Source organism: Tachypleus tridentatus, chromosome 11 (genome assembly GCF_004210375.1).
Source record: "Tachypleus tridentatus isolate NWPU-2018 chromosome 11, ASM421037v1, whole genome shotgun sequence".
Lineage (NCBI taxonomy): Eukaryota > Metazoa > Arthropoda > Merostomata > Xiphosura > Limulidae > Tachypleus > Tachypleus tridentatus.
The window spans coordinates 59,013,167-59,031,001 of record NC_134835.1 but is presented as its reverse complement, the minus strand read 5'-3'; the positions used below and the strand labels follow the sequence as shown (position 1 = coordinate 59,031,001).

The following is a 17,835-nucleotide window of genomic DNA, read 5'->3' as shown; positions in this document are numbered from 1 at the left end:
ATGACAGATATTTTCAACATGGACGACATCTTATGTGATTCACAAGAATTCAGACAGGGCCTATCTTAACATAGATAGTTGAAAAGGAACGTTTATATATTACGAACATAACAAGCCGTTCAACTTCAGGGAATTAACTTTGGGTGTTAATATTTCTATATATTCCCTTTGCACAATTGTAAGGCTAAGTTCACAAATAACGTTTTCACTTTCATCGGATTTTCTATACTAATCAATTATTTAGCTAAGTAAACTACAAACAATGATATCCTCAAATACAACTTAGTAGACTACAAACAATAATATCCTCAAATACAGCTTAGTAGACTACAAACAATAATATCTTCAAACACTCACAACATAACTACTCTGAATTCTCTTTCACCTGTTCTCAAACGAATACTTCACTGCTAATCAAGGAACTAACTCCTTAACCTTATGTATATTAATGCACCTATTTAGATCTCAATATACCTTGTTAGATCTTAATTTCTGCGCCATGTCTTCAACATATCAATTAAAACATAATAACATAGTTCAAAACAATAAATGTATGTGTATACATTTACAGAATCACGTAATGTACGATTAAAAAAACAGCACCTCCAGCTTTTGTTGAACAGCTTTATGTCAGCGGTCTTAAAATATTGGAATCCTGGTATTAATACCAGAGGTGAGCAGAGCACAAATAGCCCATTGTGTTGTTTTTGTGTAACTTCAATAATAAAATATAATAAAATAAAAGCAATCAAACAAAAATGCGCCACTGAAGCACACAGCGTTATCTAAAAAATTATTTATGCCACATTGAAATCTGAATTAGGTTAAACGTCGAGTAAGAAATGTGCATCATATTAAAAAAAAAAAATTACAACGTCTTCCCCACGCGGGTTATTACCCTGATGACATTAAGTACCTCCGTCGGTAAAAGGTTTGTAGGTGCTGTGAGGCCAGCAAAGAATAGACAGCTAGCTAGCTTAAGTGCAGTGTACAAATATCAAATCAAAATTAATTCGCTGGTCGTGGACCTGGACCGTCGATAAAATATTCAGTTCCAGAACAAGTACCTAAATCATTGCTTGTAATAAACATTATTGGGCCTGGCATGGCCTAGCGCGTAAGGCGTGCGACTCGTAATCCGAGGGTCGCGGCTTCGCGCCCGCGTCGCGCCAAACATGCTTACCCTCCCAGCCATGGGGGCGTTATAATGTGACGGTCAATCCCACTATTCGTGGGTTCAAGAGTAGCCCAAGAGTTGGCGGTGGGTGGTGACGACTAGTTGCCTTCTCTCTAGTCTTACACTGCTAAATTAGGGACGGCTCGGTGCAGTGGGCTAACAACCTACTCACTTAAATACTTGTTGAAGAATCCGCAAGCGATTGCGGCCCTATGTTCCTAGATGAAATCTAATGGTGATAACTAACTAATAACCATTATTATAAATTGTATTGTTTTTATATATCAAAATATATTTGTGTTAGGAAATAAAATTGTGTGTAACAACTTTGTTGGCACATATCATAAATCTGATACATACTGACATTGCATTCAACTTTTCAGTTATTTTAAAACTTAATACATAACGTGCTTAACATAATAAATCGGAGAGTTCTCAAGATAAATCATAATACAAAGTATAGTATTATAATTTCTAACATGTATCTTAATAATTTGTTTTTAGCTGCAAAATTAAGCAATATTTCATGTAAGGTGTGGTGTTCAGTTATACATTTTATGTTCATATATAAATGACTAAGCAGTCGAAAATATGACTAGTTGTATTTATTCATCTTATATATTTTGAGTTTTTTGCTCTCCGGTGGCTGAGAGGTGTGTCGATCTTCAGTACCCAATAAAGGTAGAGCAAAGTATGTAGCTTTGTGCTTAAAACAAGAAAAAGTTATTTGTTTTTACTCTTAAAATTATAAAAAAAAGAGTTGTATAATATCTGTATTTTTATTTATTTTTAACTTTGGAAATGATTCCAGTTTCTGATTAAATGTGTATTCCTTGTTCTCTAGCACAGATTTGTGTTTCATCATAAACATTTATATCAAATAAAATTATTAACATTTGTATTTTAAAATAGTGCTATGGACTTGTTTGTCCAATTCATATTTATTTCAACATATTGTAATATAATTTAATACTAGTGCTGTGTCCCCTAGCGTCTATTTATTTAAAGGTTTGATTGTGACATATATTTCATGACCTTAAACGCACCTTAAACAAGAGATATATTTTAGTTTTCGTTTCTCTGGTGGATGATGATCAGTCATGAAAGAAAAACCTTTTAATTGTTGCCAACTTCAAATCCTCTCAAACCATCTAACCGTGTGATCCATAAGAGCAGTCAGGTTCACATAATATTAACAACTAACAAATATTTTGTGTATTTTACTCACATTACTATATCATACCTTACACTATTGTATCCGGGTGTACACACCGTACTTATATATTGTTCACCATTTCTTAACTTCCTGAGTATCGTTTTCTTAATTAATTTAAACAAGTTAATTCGGCTTATTTTGCATATAGTGATTTTCTTTCTGCGCTTTAGTGAGTGATTTTATTTTTGTTTGTTTATTCACTAGAATAATACAATATTCAAACAAGGGGTTAAACACCGGTTTTAGGTGCAACTTTCTCCAATCATAAACTGCAGATCAGCCGATAGAACCCGCCGCCTAGTGGCAGTAACTATCCCTCATTATAATGTCCCCACAGCTGAAAGGACGAACATATAAGGTGTAATGGGGATTCGAACCCGCGACCTTAATCACCTGGCCATGCGAGTCAATTAACAGTCACCATTATTTAAAAAGATAATATGGACTGAATTTAAGTTACAACAGAATTATTGACATTTACTTAGGATTCATTTAAACATTAATAAGACACGGTTTGATATTCTAATCACTTTCAACTAAATAAATAACTACAACTTCACTTGTCGACTGTCACAGTACTACGTTAACTAGGATCTAATGTTTTTATCTCAGGCGACTCACAATTTGAAATCTGAAAAGATTCATCGATTAACAATGTTATTATAAAACGAGGTATCTTAAAATATAACTTTTTGATCATGCTGCAATGGCGTATTTTTGTAAAAAAAACTTACTTATTATTTGCTGCAGATGTATCGCCTGACCATTGACGTAACAAAAATTTTTTTTTCGCACGCGCTCTCTATAACGTTTTTGATGTTCTGTACAAAAGATCTCAAGTTTCTTTTAGAATAAAAATAATAAGAAAAAAGAAATATATATATAGAGAGAGAAGTGTTTTTTTCGAAGTTTAGATTAGTTTAGTTTGAGAGACCATTTCAGACAGAAAATGTTCTGTCTAATTCGAGGGAGTATTTGAACCTATATAATAATTGTAAGTGTTTTGTTATAAGCTATTATTAGCTTTACAGTTTACAGTTCTAAAGAGCTAGTTAGTTTAAGATTTAATCTTAATTTTTGTAACTTGTGTAAGCCTTCTGATTTTTGAGAACTTGTGAAACAGTTTTTGGAAATATCGACAGGTTTTGGTAAACGGGATTGTAACAATAAAGAAAAGACCAACCAGATCAAACAATAAAGAAAAGACCTATCAGATCAAACTTCGTTTGCTCCCCAGATTAATGTCGTCCATTATTCTAATTTAAACTTTATTTGCATTTGATGCCATTATATATTTCGTTTTCACATCTCTTTCAGTTAAGAAAAGCTGGAGCTGGGACTGAAATAGAGTAAACCAAATAATCATTTTTTTAAGTTGATTTTATTACTATTCCAGGATAGATTTTATTAACAATTAGAGTGTGGAGTACAACATGGATGAATCATAATGAACGTGACGATGCAATACACATAGTAAATTATACTTTATGTTCTACTATTCGAGTTTGAGCCTTACATGGCCTGATGGTTAGAACTCAGAATTTGCACGTCGTTTGAATGCCGTCATCGAATATTTCAGTTGTGGATACATTGTAATGTGAATATCTATTTCACTATTTGCTGATAAAAGTGCAACCTACCGGTTGGTGGTAGATGGTATTGACTAGCTGTCTTCTCTCTAGTCTTGTTAAGGATGGTTAGTACAAATAGCCCTTACGTCGCTTTGCTCGAAATTCAACTGACAAACAAATAAACCGCATGAAAGTTTTGTTTAATAAAGCTTGGCCAGATTATGGCCTCTAGGTTAATGGGTAGACTAAAGATCCGAAGGTCACAGGCTCAAGTAATAACATTACCAAAGGCGCTTCACACTTTTACCTGTGAATGCATTGTGAGAGAGTGACATTTAGTTCCTATATTTGGTTGAAGGTATGTTATGTATTTATGTATTATAGTTTATCTCGGACGAGTGTCAGATTTATTGTTACGCACACTCCGTGTTGAGATTTCAAATAGCCGGAAATTTGAATTTGAATCTAGAAGTTTCTGGAATGTTAATTTGTATTAAATTTATTGTTACACACAACTCTTTTTATTAACACAAATATATTTTAATATACAAACAACAATATAATTTATAATAACTGTTATTACAAATAATGATTTATATACAAAAAATATCCTAAATAATATACAATATTCAGTTTTCTTTCTGGATCGGCCCGGTATGGCCAGGTGGGTTAAGGCGTTCGACTCTTAATCCGAGGGTAGCGAGTTCGAATCTCCGTTGCACCAAACATGCTCGTCCTTTCAGCCGTGGAGGAGTTATAATGTGACGGTCAATCCTACTATTCGTTGGTAAAAAAGTAGCCCATAGTTGTCGGTGGGTGGTAATGACTAGCTGCCTTCCCTCTAGTCTTACACTGCAAAATTAGGAACAACTAGCGCAGATAGCCCTCGGATAACTTTGCGCGAAATTCAAATTCATTCTATCTGGAACTGAATATTTTACCAACAGTTGAGATCCACGACGAGCGATTAATTTTGAGTTGATTCGTAGGTACACTTCATTTGTCAGGGACTCGACATTGCCAAGGAGTTGAGGCACTCGACTCGTAATCCTAAAGGCACGGGTTCAAATCCCCGTCACACTAAACATGCTAGCCATTTTAGCCGTGGGGGCGTTATAATGTGACGGATCAATCCTACTATTCGTTGGTAAAAGAGTAACTCAAGAGATGGCCGTGGGTGGTAATGACTAGCTGCCTTCCCTCTAGTCTTACACTGCAAAATTAGGAACAACTAGCGCAGATAGCCCTCGGATAGCTTTGCGCGAAATTCAAATTCATTCTATCTGGAACTGAATATTTTACCAACAGTTGAGATCCACGACGAGCGATTAATTTTGAGTTGATTCGTAGGTACACTTCATTTGTCAGGGACTCGACATTGCCAAGGAGTTGAGGCACTCGACTCGTAATCCTAAAGGCACGGGTTCAAATCCCCGTCACACTAAACATGCTAGCCATTTTAGCCGTGGGGGCGTTATAATGTGACGGATCAATCCTACTATTCGTTGGTAAAAGAGTAACTCAAGAGATGGCCGTGGGTGGTGATGACTAGCCGCCTTCCCTCTAGTTTTACACTGCTAAATTAGGGACGACTACCGCAGATAGCCTTTGTTGAGCTTTGCGTTAAATTCAAAATAAACTAAACCAAATCATTTGGTAGGAATGCTGGATAGTTAATCTTGTCTGGTGTTATGTGGTTTATAAACTCACTTTTTACCGAAGAAGATATCTAATGCCGTCGTAGAAATACTAACGTCTGAAGTTTGTAAAGTTCGAAATCTAAAAACGTTCCTGGTTAAATATCTGTAGTTTTCAGATTATTAATCGTTAATTACACTTATATCTTCCGAGACTTATAGTATACTGACTGTAGTTGATCAACACTATTCTATTACTATCTCTCCGCGTCTTGTGATAGGTAGCTTTTATGCATATTAAACAAGATTCTCGAAAATTCATTTGGCAACAATATTTTAAGAAACGCTGGTATTTTCGTAAAATATATGTTGTTGATTCTTACGCTCGAAATTCTTCTACAAATTTAGAGAACCTTTAACAATATACGTTACATGCATAAAATTGAAACAAACGTAAATATTAAAATATATGTATAAAAGTAAATCCGTTAAGAGTAACTGCTCCACGAAGCAAGTTCTTCCAAATGGTTGCGTTTCTCTTTTTATTTTTCTGCTATTCAAAATTAAAGACAGTTCTATCTGTACGACAGATGTTTCTTACTGCTTAACCCATTGGTCGCACAAAACGTCGTTCAGATATTTAACTATTTAAGTTCGACGTTAACAGTTTGGTAATTTATGAAAGTGTTGTTATTTAATTCAATCCTTTTATGTGGTTGGGAAATCATATTTTTCTTCAGATACACGAAAATTGGCATTTGTTTCATTTTGACCCTTTAAACATTTTATTTATTGTGCGCTTCCTTTTCTTTTCACGACAGAAATTCATGGTACTTGACATATCAAGAATAATAGCATTTATTTTGTTTTTGTAAGGCTAAAACTAGTTCAACCTGAATCACTTTCTCCTAAAAGTTAAAATAGTTCAGGTCCTGTGATGTACTATTATAAATCCTGAATATCTGAATTTGTGTTACATTATATTACAGGAGTTTTTCTTTTGAAAGTTTTGTTAAATATATTGCTTTTGAACATATCAATAAGCTATGAAAGAAATATGTACTGCATAAGGCTTAGGAACAAAGCATGTGACATATCTAGGTTAAGTAAGGACCATGAGTAATTATTTTAAGAAATCGGATATTTTGTTCGTTGCACCTGAGCAAGTATAAATAATTCATCAAAAAAGCCAAAATCTAGTAGTCCTAGACCTATTTAAATATTTCATTTCACTCTAATATTAATAGTTAAATCATGTAAACACTCATTGGCTTCATACTATTTCTACTTTCATATCAGTATAGGTCCTCACCACAATTAATGAGTCTGTTTTGATTTTGATTACAATGAAATGCCCTCTGTCGACAGTGGGAAGAACGTTCTTATTTCATTCTAATATATCACAATTATAAACCTGAAAATAATAAATTACCTTTAAATGTGATTCTTCTTCCATATTGTTTGCTAGCAAAAATGAATGATTTTATTATTATATAGCGAGAATTCAATCTCATAAAACTATAAACAATGAAGAGTGTAGTGACCAATTATCTAAATAATATAAAACATAGATATAATGCTTCCTAAAAATGTGTATTTTTTCTTAAATAAATAGCCCTCTAAGCTATTACTTATTACTACTAGTAATTGTTAATATAAAATGTGAAAAGAATAAAAAATTTTCCAAAAATTTATTTATAAAGACATCAGAATTACAGTTATAGATAATAATGTACGTAGTTTTATTTTACTGTATTCTAAATTATATGAACAATATAATTACTGATTATTTTTCTTCAGTGTTGTTATTACATTGGAATGTGTGTAAACCTTCAAAGCAGTTTATTTCTAAGGTTGCTGTTACGAATATATGAGTTATAGCGCTGTGACCGTAAATTATAAACAAAGCGTGGACTAAACCTGAATATATTTTCATGTAGTAATAAAGATGCTCCTGTGTATTTAGCTCTGACTGGTTTTATATTTTGAGTAAGTGGTTGTAAACTTCTATGTGTTCCAAACATAATAAAAGAAAACTAAATTATTGGTAATAAAACCTTCATGACTATGCACGACCCGTTTCATCCAAAACAACTCGCTATAAAACCCTGCTGGTTTCCACAAGCCATACAGGTTTCTTCGCATGAAACTTGTCTTGATTGTGAGACAAGGAACCTCAAATTTCGCCTCATTAATCCAATTTGTATTCTAAAGGGGACGGTAATGTCCACAGAGATATTGGAGTTGTTCTGTCAACCAAAGTGTCCTCAAGGCACATATGTACTTCCCAACACAACATAGCTTGTTAAGGTGCATTTCTTTGCAGAGTGGAATGCCAAGTGGATCGCCATTTTGTCAAAAGACGATAACAAGCGCAAAATGCTTCAGGGACTTCTACCTACAACACTTCATTACTGGAAAAGGAGATATTCGTTAATCGCCACATCTTCATCAAAATTTTAGGTACTTGTTTCTCTTTGTTATTGTTTTTAAATTTAATAATCAGATGAAATAAATATGGGAATGAAAGCGAGTAATTTCTTGCTGTTCTATTTCAATTGTTAAAAATAAGAATAATAAATGGCACAAATTTTGTTTTAACACATAATTATTTTATTATTAACGAGAAAATTTTGAGGCTTCTTAGCTTTCCAAATGTTACTTGCTTTTTCTTTAGTACATAACAGTACAGCTTATAGTTTAAAAGAGTTGTTCACTTATCATAACGATTATTCGACTTGAGCAGGCATGTTTTACACTGTAACAAATGTTTAAACTTACATCATGATTCTTATACATGCGCATGTACTTTGACTTGATATTTGTATAATGTGTCGTCAACATTCGTCAGATGCATAGTCTCCTAGTTTTTTTCTGTATTCACTGTACTATCAAAAAATATTAAGAGATAGAGAAGAGAGCAAGTATTGCTCATAAGAAAGCTCAAGTTGTATATATGGATTTACTCTGGGAATGTTTTAAGAACTTAAGAGAATAGAATGCCAAAACAAACGATGGATTGTAAGCCAATTGGAAGAAGACGTGGAGGAAGATCACAAATACCTGGCGAAAAATAAAATAGAAAGACATGAAAAATAAAGACTTGGACATTATAGAGGTTGAGAACTTGTTAGAAGGTAGAATGCGGTGAAAAACTTCCATAGCTGTCCCATGGACCACTTGAGGTTTGGAAAGGACTGGTGATGATGATATTATCAAAAGTACTGAGATACATACCTTGAAGAAAATATTAGAAATTTATATTCAGACAGTCTAAAACAGACTCTAACAGTTTCAACGTTCTGTATGATTGGCAAACATTCGCATATCCAAAACATTTTCCTAGTAGACATGAGAACTAAACCATTCCCTGAGAAACAAAACACACTATTTGACATGAGTTTTGAAAAGTGTTACGAAATGAAACCACAAAGAACAAAAGAAAAATATCACGTGGAATGATAAAATATGTCGACCAATGAATAATATGTTTTAAGTAGCTAGATCGATATCCTAATCTACTATGTCTGATAGCCATTAATTTATTACCACATTGCTTGTTTCTGTTATATTAATAAACCGCACCGTAAATGCTAAACCCAATAACCATTTTACTTCTGAAGGCTCATGAATTCATTACATTGCAAGAAATGTCTTTCAGTGCATCTGCTGACCGGTATAAGTTCTACACAGCAGATGACCAGAGAATTCCTATGTAATTTCAGTGGAGCGAGCTCATCACATAAGCATAGTCTTCATGACTATAGGCTTTCTGAAAGGGTATTTTTAAAGGAAATTAAACATTAACTCATGAATATTCAGCGCCATCTAGTTTGATATACCCCTATCACTATTTGAATTTTTATAATTGGTCATACCATTTTTGAAGTAATAATAATTGTTTCACAAAACATTTATAATTAATGTCAGGTTTCAAAATACTACTACTGCGATCTTAAAATGGCCAACCTGTTTAAAAGAAATTAAAGAGTTAGTTTGAACGTTTACGCCACAACTTTTCGGTCGTCATCACGTAGTTAAAACCTTTGAAACAGTAACTGAAAAAATTTGAACAAATACTTGTTGAAGCTTTACTTGTGCAAATAACAGTAGTTACTCTGCTACACAGTTGTTTGGCTAATGTTTTACACTTTATGTACATACGTATTGACCCTGGTTACGTAAAATGTGTCATTCTCAGGCGTTCATCATAGAGGTCAGAGCAGCAATAACAAAAAAAAAAACAAAACAGATGTTTCATGTCGAATCAAAACTGAATTTCTAATATAACGTAGTTGAAGAAAAGAGACTCGGCATATAGTAAAATAAAGTGAAAATCGTAATCTATTAATTATACAAACGACAAGTCTGATTAGACGAGTGACATTTCGTATTACCTTTTAAGTATTGAAGGAAATCTCAAAACGACTAGAACTAACCACTACAAATTTTTTACAATAGGATCAATTCTCGCACAGTGTATATGCCTGTTTGTTTTTTTAATTTCGTGCAAAGATACACGAGGGCTATGTGCGCTAGCCGTCCGTAATTTAGCAGCGTAAGATTAGAGGGAAAGCAGCTAGCTATTCATCACCACCCGCCGCCAACTCTTGGACGACTTTTTACTAACGAATAGTGAGATTGACCGTTACCTTATAACGTCCCCACGACTAAGATGACGAGCATGTTTCATGTGACGGGGATTCAAACCTGCGACCCCCGGATTACGATTTGAGTGCCTTAATCATCTGGCCATGCCGGGTCATGAATGTGTCACTCAAGTTAAGATAGAAAGGATAAAACTTCCAGGTATAACTAAACTTCTGAATGACTGATTCTACATGGAAGCAATATGTTTTAAGTATATAAGATTTTTCAGCTAAAACTCTATTGGAAAAGTTCAATAACACAAAGAGGAATAACCTATGGCAGTGCGTGAAGAACACGAAAGTGAGACCAAGATATAACCTAGTCAATTTAACTGCACATCAAATAAAATATTGCGTCGGACAATAACATATAAAAAAAAATCATTTTATTTCCTATCATAAGAGTACAAGTTTTAACACAACAAAATAAGTCTTACGTCGTGTATACCTGTATAAGGTTTAACTACAAATCGATATACTGAAAGAAATATTTATATACACAAATTACACATTCTAAATGCAGCCCACGTGCATACAAGGTTAAGCTAGTGATAAAAATTCCAATTTTATTTCTTATCGTAAATGTGTTGCTTGTCCTTCACTAGTTCTGAGTAACACAAGAAACAAATATCCGTAGTCTCTATTTTACGTATTTAGTGAATCTATCTTCTGCCGACTGTGACGTGTAATTGTATTATTTCTTTATTTCTATAAGTATTTAGGATATGTTGAAGATTCTTAATTTGTAAATAAATAAGTTTATTAATATTGTAACAAACATCTTTCAAATATAATACTAATCTTGTTGAAATTATAGTTCTGCGTCTTCGGTTTGTGTTTTCACCTTGTTAGCTAAGTTCTGACTTGACAATGATTTATAATTTGCTCAGACAACTATTAATAATTAGAGAAAATAAATATGTAAAAATTGAAACAAAAGACAAACAATAATCCGTGATGACGAGAAAACACACTGTATCTTGTATAAAAAATTATATATTTAAAAATGGCTGGTATGAGTAGAGAAAGCACTAGTTGAGGAGCAAACAACGTTTCGACCTTCTTCAGTCATCGTCAGGTTCACTACTACTCTACAAGTGCTTTCTCAACCCATACCAGCCGTTTTTAAATATATAAAGGAGAAATAAATGGTGTATCATTGCTTTAGTAAAGTAATTTATAGCTTTTGCTGGTGCTTTAAGTGCCATAAATAATATTTTTGAAAGAAAACTATTTTTTTTCTCTTTATTGATAAGCATAAATAAAAATCTTTTGGATGCGCAAGAAGCTAGAAAACAAACTGATAAAAAAAAGATGGTGCAACGATGCAGAAGGGCCTTTTATCTGTTTCCGAGAAGTAATTTCTCAAGGCAGCAGTTTCTTATAAAGAAAACCTGTTTAACTTAAACTAGCTACTAAACATATAAAGTCTGCTATACGAGTAGTGCATATTCCAATGTATTATAATACATCAACTATAATATTTGAGAAAATGTTATTAGCTTTAAAGACTGAATAAATTTATTAGATTTTGGTTTCAACACATTTCTTATATAAAGCTATATATTATTCATCTAAAAGTTATTAGGTCCGGCATGGCCAAGCGTGTTAAGGCGTGCAACTCGTAATCTGAGGGTCGCGGGTTCACATCTCCGTCACCCCAAACATACTCGCCCTTTCAGCCGTGAGGGCATTATAATGTGACGGCCAATCTCACTATTCGTTGGTAAAAGAGTAGCCCAAGAGTTGGCGGTAGGTAGTGATGACTACCTCTAGTCTTACACTGCTAAATTAGGGAGGGCTAGCGCAGATAACCCCCGAGTAGCTATGTGCGAAATCCAAATACTAAATGTTATTATTAATTTTTATATTAATAGTTTATTTCAGGTAAAGAACAAGTATGTAGATTAAGTGAAAAGTTCTTTGACAGTTTTATGATGCACATAATTTCTATAGATTGATTCTATATTTATAAGAAAATATTTATATTAATAATCACTATTTTTATTGTAAACACATATTCAGCTCAAAATTTAACAAATTACATTATGAAATGTTAATATTTTTTATGTTTTCACTACCTTTTAAATATTTCTACAAGCTTTGTCATGCACTTGGCGTGACCTAGTCCAGGACTCTGGACCTGAGTGTCCATAAATCGTGTTTGGTTGCTAAAAACAAATTAATGTTACAGTTTGTGGCCATAATAGTGATAAAACTGACCTACCTAGGAGTCCTAATATTTAATTAGAGTAGTCTTAGAACTGGCGGTGGGTGCTACTGGCTAACATCTTTCCCTCTTATCTATAAAAACCAAATTAGGACGGTTAGCACAAGTAACACTTGTGGGATTTACGTAAATGTCTGAAATAAACAATCAATACTATCTCTTAATTTATATTTTAACCTATGAGTTATTTTCTTCATACAGTATTTGAGCTGATTGAACGTAGAGCCATTATCATATTTATTAGGAAAAAACTAGTCTTAGATAAGAAGAGAGTTTTTTTTAAAACTTAGACCTCAGTGGTACCTCCGAAAGGGCCCGGCATGGTCAGATGGTTAAGGCACTCGACTAGTAATCTGATGGTCGTGTGTTAGAATTCCATTCACACCAAACATGCTTGCCCTCTTAACCATGGGGGCGTTATAATGTGACGGTCAATCGCACCATTCGTTGCTAAAAGAGTAGCCCAAGAGTTTGCGGTGGGTGGTGATGACTAGCTGCCTTCCCTGTAGTCTTACATTGCTAAATTAGGAACGGCTAGCGCAGATAGCCCTCGTGTAATTCAAAACAAAACAAACTAAAACATTTGAAAGTATGCAATGTTGTTCATAATACTGTATTCTTTCCCAAGTTTTGATCAGTATAGTGTGTAAAAGAGTATTCTATTATCCTGTTATTGCTGTAATTGGGAAGACTGCAGCTGTAGAAAGAGTATCCTGTCACTATTGTAATTGGGAAGATTGCAGTTGTAGAAAGAGTATTCTATTATCCTGTCATTGCTGTAATTGGGAAGATTGCAGTTGTAGTAAGAGTATTCTATTATCCTGTCATTGCTGTAATTGGGAAGATTGCAGCTGCATATGTTAATAGCAGCATCATAATTGTGGCAGCAGGTTTCATCTACATCCGTCACCTAATTATTATTCTGAAAGAGCTGAAAGTCAAGTATTTTAGAAAAAAACAACATAAAAATCAGTGTTAATATGCAATACATAATATCCTGCACTAACTGTTAAAGAAGAAACAACTATTAAATTACTGTGCTTAATTATGAATAGCGTTTTAATAATAGTTGAGTGGTAACTCAATAAATAGGAATAGCATTTAGAGGCAAAGAAAATGTTAAAAAGACAATATTTAGCAAACCAAATGGAAACTAGTTTATGATAAACACATAAACATCGATAAATATAAATGTGATATCTCTTTTGTGCATTAGTGTATTTATATATACGTAATTTTTGCTTCCAGTGTCCTTTGAAATTTCTTTTTGTCTTTGCAAATCTGTATTATTTCAATAGCAATGTTACAGGTGTTGAAGTACAGTGATACACTCTGCCTATCACTGGTATCGAAACCTGGATCCTAGCGTTGTAAGTCTGCAGACATTCCGCTGTGCCACTGGTGGGGGGTACTGTTAAGAGAATCGGCATATTATCTTACCTTGAATGTAACTGATTCATAGCCACACGTCAGTTTCCGATAACTTAAGTGATTTTTGAAAGTTAACAATCATTATATACGTTACCGTTTCTGAGGTGATTACTGACCTTTAAACCATCTCTACATAAAGTGATTAACTTTGTAATTTCTAACCTACTTTATCTTAAACCTAAGCAATTTTTTCTTAGCTAAAACATTATTTCTAAGTGTACATTTTTCAAAAACAATAAGTACAATAAAAGCTCATACGTTTCCACATTGCAGTCGTTATGTTAGTTTAGTCAGAGTTCCTTGGAGATAGTCCTAATACATAATTCACAATGCGTGTAAATGTGATTGGCACAACGTGGTCGAATTTTAGATTTAACAAAATCGGAAAAAAATAGTTTGAAAAAAGTAATGCCAGTCTTATTTCACAGGTAACAAAAAACATAATACTCGAGAAAACAAAACGATCTTGCAGCTATTGTTTAAAACTACTTTCAATACACACCACGTCAATCTGCCTTACGAAAGTTTGTAGTCCTCACCCAAAAGCCAAGAAACGTTCCGATTAGTTATTATTTTAAAGCAATCTATCATCCTCTACATCTATGTTTCACCATTCTACACCCTATGGTAATGTGTTGTTTTCTTACATTCAGTTATATCTATATTAAGGCTGAGCAAAATCAGCTAAACTACAAATCTTTTCTTTCTTAACACAGATAATTTTATTTTAAAAAATATCAGAAACCATAGCATATATGACTAGAAATACATAATTCGAAAAACTGGCGATACATACAGTTTCTGTTTGTTTGCTATGAAGCACAAAGTTACACGATAAGCCATCTGTGGCTATGCCCATCACAGGAGATTTAAGTACAACAATTCGTGACATAAATTAAAGAAACAAACATGACGTATACCAGGACACTGATATCATGCAATTATTTTAAAACTCCCAGCCCTGAACACCAAATTTTGCTAAAAAACAGCGTTGTTGAATAAAATGTCAAAGCCCTGTATGGATTGATGGATTCAATATAACATAAAGAAAACGTTAAAACTAAAATCCCTGGAATGTATGAACGGGTGAAAGCAGGATTGCTTAGGTGTTATTCCCTATTGCTAATCGCATTTATTTGGAGTCTGATCTTTGTCACTTTTACTTGTATTACACATTGACGAAACACTGATGACAGACAGCTAAATTACGAAACACTGATGACAGACAGAAAAAATAACGTTTACTAAACATGTAAACATTCAGAAATAATAAGAAATATGTAAAGTGACTCATGGGTGATATCACAGCTTAATATATCTTCATACAGTGCTGCCTCCTAACAGATAGCATTGACAAATATTTCTTTTATATAAAATATTTTTTTTAATATTCTACTTCACTCTTACTTTAGATTTAGCTAGAACTTTTATATTCTGAAAAAATATTAATAAAAGAAACCGCAGGATGTAGAATTTTACTTAATTTATCTTCCTGCTGCAAACTGATAGGCTCCACGTGGTCTTTACCATTGACCCATGAGTATCAATGGCCTAGTTATTACAGGAAAAGCTTTAGTGTTCTTAGAACGCATCACTAATTTATCAGAATATTTTGCGATTATTATTATTAGTCATTCACAAATACGTCAAACCTAAATATCTAACAAACCGTTTCTGGTTATTACCACAATTAAATAATCGAACTGAGATTTCAGATAGTTTTTGTTATAACGCACAAATAGTAGGGAAAAATCATTCTTCTGTATACAATTACGTATATTTATATAAAAAAAACTGCTTTAGCCAACATCTAACAACAAAAAGAAATTCACACCTATTTTGTGAATAAAACACTTAACAGGTAATAACAGAAATAAGAGACTTTAATAAAGCAAACAATCGTCCTTGTGAGTAGTTTGTTCTGGTATAAAATCATTTAGCACAGAAAAGAAGGAAAGACACACACAAGAGGTATACCATACAATCTTAACTCTTTTAATTATTTATAATGAGTCGGTTAGTAGCGGTTAACTTGTAGCATAAATACAATGTTAGTTATAAGTTAAATATCACAGTAAAAACTTGTTAATTGCCAATAATTTCATGATTAATTTTTAACTTTAAATTGCATTATTATTATTTTTGTCTACTACGTAAAAGAAACGTTTATCATTTACCGCAGTTACAAACGACTTTCAACGCATAGGTCTCACTTGAGATTATATTTATGTTAATTCATTTAATAGTAATACAATAGATGTCGCTAACATTGTCTTTTCGTTAAGTACCACAGTTATAACAATTTTAATTATGAATAGGAGTTAATATTTCAGTAGCTTCCTCCCTACTTACAGAATCATTTTATGTTTATTAGATAAAGCTTTCAAAATAACAAATTTAATCACAAAGAGAACAAATCTTATCGCATTTACAACACATCGATTAAATTATTTTTTTAAAAGTAAATATATTTAAAAGTCGTTCCTTTGATGAAGTTCACGCAAACCTACTGGAAGGCTATCTCATTTAGATGTCCCTGATTCAAAATGGATAGATTAGAAGTAAAACACCTAATCTTTGACTACTGCATTTAAATAATGAGATTGTATCACATAATAATACTCCTCACTGATGAAATTTGAATTGCGATCAGAAATTATAAGTCGAGTGTCCTAACCACAAATATTTTGTACCTTACCATCCGACAATATTAAACTTCGTATTTATATAAAATGAATTAAATTTATATTAAAGATTAAAATTTCCTATTATTTTACATACAAATGTTATAATTATTGCTTTGCTGTTTTATTGAAAAACAAAACAGGATGCAAACAATTCGTATGTTCTTTAGAATAACTCGGAAATTAAGATTTAAAATCGCTTTATCTGTTTTAGAGCGAAAGTACCTGAGGCTATCTACTGTGTCCGACCCTAGTTTTAACGTTTGAAGTCAGTGAATTTATTACTGTCCCAAAGGCGAAAGTTTGTTCTGTCATTTCTTTCTTTGTGTAGAGATAAGTATTCTGATATTCATTATCATACATCAGGCCATCTTAATTCTAGAAACAAAGTTAATACTAATAGATTTCCAATATAACAATTCATAATGTGTGATTAGAAAATCATTAGAGTTGGTCCCACATAACAAAAACTACACTTTGTAATAAACATTAAAACATAATGAATATACACATTTAAATTTGTCCCCCAATGTCATGTAGTTAAGGTGTTGTAAAAGTATTAATAATTGAAGCCATTGTTTTGATATTTTGATTACTTTCTTTAAGCATGAAAATATTTTTGAATAAAATAGTTCTAATTTTGACTCAACTTAAGATGGCATGTACACCTTACCTAGGAAAAGGGATGCATACATTGTTTTGGTAATATGTCATTAAATCTTGAAGATACATCAGCTTAAATGTGCAATATCACCAAAAACCAAAACAAAATCGGAAGAACTCAGGTGTAACATAAGGTCTGACATGGCTTGATTTTCAGGGGTACTCAACTCTCAAGAATAGTGCCACAGGTTCGAATATCTTTTTTGATTATTTCAGTATCAACGGATACAGTTTTGTTGCAGTGGGATCAACTGTCTTACCATCTAGTAAGCTGATTTGAAAATTTATTTATGTTATTTCAGCAAGTCCAGTAAACTTACACGAAACGGTATAATAGGTTGTGCTTATGAAGTACTGAAATAGCTGAATGATTGCGTCGGCAATTTTCAAAGAAAATGTAACTTATAATTTTGCTTTTGATCAAAGATTGTCCACTAAAGCTTTTGTATTAAATACATTTACTCATCAGTCTTCTGTCTTGAAAAAAAATCCTGTGTTTTACATATTTTACAAGTTTCAAATTATTTTTCAAATATCTTTACACAATCAATATTTATTCTTTAATGATAAAGAAAAC

General features: G+C 32.8%; 1 long non-coding RNA gene across 1 annotated transcript in view; it reads right to left on the bottom strand.

Moving 5' to 3' along the window:
* LOC143232237 (uncharacterized) overlaps positions 1–17,835 on the bottom strand; it is a 33,689-nt gene that overhangs the window by 344 nt on the left and 15,510 nt on the right. The window lies entirely within an intron of this gene.